General features: G+C 30.9%; 1 non-coding gene across 1 annotated transcript; it reads right to left on the reverse strand.

Annotated features, from left to right (window-relative positions):
* Positions 1–3748: 3748 nt before the first annotated feature.
* Positions 3749–3855, reverse strand: LOC139873757 (small nucleolar RNA R71). Its single transcript, XR_011767480.1, has one exon. It is a non-coding gene; the product is annotated as a small nucleolar RNA R71 (small nucleolar RNA).
* Positions 3856–4108: the final 253 nt, after the last annotated feature.

Below are 4108 nucleotides of genomic sequence, written 5' to 3' on the forward strand. Positions count from 1 at the left end.
TCAACTATGCACATGAATATAATATAATATATAATTAATTCTTAAAATTAATATATATATTATATTATATTTAAAAACCGTCGGCATAAAAAAACAAAGACTTTTGAGTCTCCCCAGCTGGCCATGCGATCGCATGGCCTGGAAGGCATAAATCCATGCGATCGCATGGTGCACAGTTCCAGCCCACATGCCTATAAAAATCGAGCTTTGGTGCACCACAAAAACACATCTTTTTCTTCTCCTCATTCAACGTATAATATTTATATTTATATTATAATTTTAATTTTAATTTATAATAATAAGGGTGTGTTAGCGAATGTTGTAAGGGTGTAAGTCGAAATTCTGTCCGTGTAACGCTACGCTATTTTTAATCATTGTAAGTTATGTTCAACCTTTTTAATTTAATGTCTCGTAGCTAAGTTATTATTATGCTTATTTAATCCGAAGTAATCATGATGTTGGGCTAAAAATATTAAAATTGTGTAATTGGGCTTTGTACCATAATTGGGGTTTGGACAAAAGAACGACACTTGTGGAAATTAGACTATGGGCTATTAATGGGCTTTATATTTGTTTAACTAAATGATAGTTTGTTAATTTTAATATAAAGATTTACAATTGAACGTCCCTATAAATAACCATATACACTCGATCGGACACGATGGGCGGGGTATTTATATGTACGAATAATCGTTCATTTAACCGGACACGGGAATGGATTAATAGCCACTAGAATTATTAAAACAGGGGTGAAATTATGTACAAGGACACTTGGCATAATTGATAACAAGGTATTAAAACCTTGGGTTACATTCAGTCGACATCTTGGTGTAATTATTAAACAAAGTATTAAAATCTTGTTACAGTTTAAGTCCCCAATTAGTTGGAATATTTAACTTCGGGTATAAGGATAATTTGACGAGGACACTCGCACTTTATATTTATGACTGATAGACTATTATGGACAAAAACCAGACGAAAATATTAAATAATCCAGGACAAAGGACAATTAACCCATGGGCATAAAACTAAAATCAACACGTCAAACATCATGATTACGGAAGTTTAAATAAGCATAATTCTTTTATTTCATATTTAATTTCCTTTATTTTATATTTAATTGCACTTCTAATTATAGCACTTTTATTTATTGTTATTGTATTTAATTGCACTTTTAATTATCGTACTTTTTAATTATCGCAAGTTTATTTTATCGCACTTTTATTTATCGCAATTTCATTATCGTTATTTACTTTACGCTTTAAATTAAGTCTTTTATTTATTTAATATTTTACATTTTGTTTTAACTGCGACTAAAGTTTTAAAATCGACAAACCGGTCATTAAACGGTAAAAACCCCCCTTTATAATAATAATATTACTTATATATATTTGTATTTTATAAAATAAAACTAATATAGCGTTAAGCTTTGATTAAAAGATTTTTCCTGTGGAACGAACCGGACTTACTAAAAACTACACTACTGTACGATTAGGTACACTACGTATAAGTCTTGTAGCAAGGTTTAAGTATATCTATTCAATAAATAAATAAATATCTTGAGTAAAATTGTATCGTATTTAATAGTATTTCCTTGTAAAATATAAGCTATTTTATATACACCTCGCATAACATCAAGTATTTTTGGCGCCGCTGCCGGGGAACGATCTAGCTTAAAAGTCGGAAGAGCAACGCTAATATATATAAAAAAAGATTTTTCTTTTTAGTTTACTTTTATAAAAAAATACGCTTTTGTAGAAATACGTTTTAAATATTCAAAAATATAAAAAGAAAAACAAAAATATAAATATTTTTAAGAGTTTGGTAAATATTTAAGTTTTATAAAGTTTCTTTATTTCTATTTTTAGTTTGTAAAAATATAAGTTTTATTTAATTTATAAATATATTTTATAAATATATTATACAGCAAAAAAAAATATATATTAAAACTCGAAGTCCGATACTGTAGCAGCCCACTCTGAGTCCCGAAACCCTAGCCCATGCGATCGCATGGCCAGGTAGCTTAGAACTCATGCGATCGCATAAGCTCGTCTGACACGCCACAGTTGACTGCAGCCAGCATTTATTACGGATAATAATTATTATTATTTTTCTTAAACCCTAATTAGGGTTGTTTTTTTATTTAGTTTAGTTATTTTATTATTTGTATTATTTAGTATAATTAGTTTAATTAGTTTATAAAATTAATAGTTTTATAAAATAAATAATATAAAAATAATATTTTTATAAAAATTGTCCTTTTTACAACTTTTAGTATATTTTTATATTTTGTCCCTTTTTAATTGTTTTAGTGTAATATTTGTATTTTTCGCTCGTATTTAGTTTTTAAACATAGTTTTTGCCATAGTTATTTTTATTTCTAGATTTTTAGGCTTTGCCGTAAAATCTCTTAAGTGCTTTTTCTTTAGACTAAGATTTAGGTGTTTTAGAATTTTGCGACGCCTTTTTAAGTTTTAGTTCTTTTTAAGATATTGCCATTTGGGATACAGTTTTACTTGTAAGCTTTAATATTTTTAGACGCCTTTTACCTATGTATCAATTATCATTCCAATTAGTAATCTCAATTTGCGATTATAATTTTAAGTTAGTGATAGTAATAAGGTTGGGTTAGTCAAGTATTTTTAAGTTTTATAAGTCACTCTTTTTCTTTCTTATTTTTCGACGCCTTTTATTTTTCGACCTTTTTCGACGCGCTCTTTTTCTTTCTTATTTCTCGCTATTCTAGTTTTAGGACATAGATTTTTATTCTACTTCTTATCTAAATTTCTTAAAATTACGAAAATTTATTTTAAGTGGTTAAATTGATAGACATCAAAATTTTCTGGTTCGTAGTAATAGTTGGATTTGTACGTGGACCGGGTTATTGGAGCCAAACAGTCCTCAATTATATTGAGACCAAACGAATCCTACCCCTCTGCTGCATCTTTTGTCTATTCGAAACGTGGGCAAAATCAGAAAAGTCTATTAATTGGATAACTTATATAATTTTTTCTTTCCTTTTAAAAACTAATAGGATATTCAGTGAATGCACCGAGCAAGACGTTCACCACCTTTTGTACGTTCACCACCTGTAACTAGATCAAGACATCTAGCAAATATTACCGCCGTTGATTTTTCTTTAGAATCGTCATCCAGTCAACCAAGTACTCCAGTTCAAATTTCCGATAATCCATTTTTTGAACCCGACCTCACAATTGAGAATCCGAAGAATATTCAGGGACGATTCATAGATCCTGAACCATTAAATTTTCCTCCGGAACCACCAATCATTCAAACAGAGATTGTTGAGGAACGAACCATTAAATTAGAATCCTCTAGTGATTCCGATTCAACAAATTCAATTATGGAGAATCTGGAACCTTTAAGTATGGACGACCGAATGAGAGCTAAACGCACTGGCCAAGGTCACGCAATTACTCATCCTAACATTATTGCGCCAGATTATGAAATCAAAGGACAAATTCTACACATGGTGACTAATCAATGCCAATTTAGTGGTGCGCCGAAGGAAGATCCAAATGAACATCTTCGTACCTTTAATAGGATCTGCACACTATTTAAAATCCGAGAAGTAGAGGATGAACAGATATATCTCATGTTATTTCCCTGGACTTTAAAGGGAGAAGCCAAAGATTGGTTGGAATCATTACCTGAAGGGGCGATTGATACATGGGACGTTTTAGTTGAAAAATTTCTTAAACAATTCTTTCCGGCATCTAAAGCCGTAAGACTTCAAGGAGAAATTTTTACGTTCACACAGAAGCCGAATGAAACTCTATATGAGGCGTGGACAAGATTTGGAAAGTTATTAAGAGGATGTCCGCAACATGGTTTAGACACCTGTTAAATAGTACAAATATTCTACCAAGGATGCGACATCACTACAAGGAAAGACATCGATATAGCAGCTGGTGGTTCTATTATGAAGAAAACCGAAACTGATGCTTACAAAATTATTGATAACACTGCTTCCCACTCACATGAGTGGCACCAAGAAAAAGATATCGTTAGATCATCTAAAGCAGCTAGAGCCGATTCTAGCCATGACTTAGATTCCATTTCCGCAAAGATAGATGCTGTCGAGAGA

This window comes from Rutidosis leptorrhynchoides, chromosome 10 (genome assembly GCF_046630445.1).
Source record: "Rutidosis leptorrhynchoides isolate AG116_Rl617_1_P2 chromosome 10, CSIRO_AGI_Rlap_v1, whole genome shotgun sequence".
In the NCBI taxonomy this organism is placed as follows: Eukaryota; Viridiplantae; Streptophyta; class Magnoliopsida; order Asterales; family Asteraceae; genus Rutidosis; species Rutidosis leptorrhynchoides.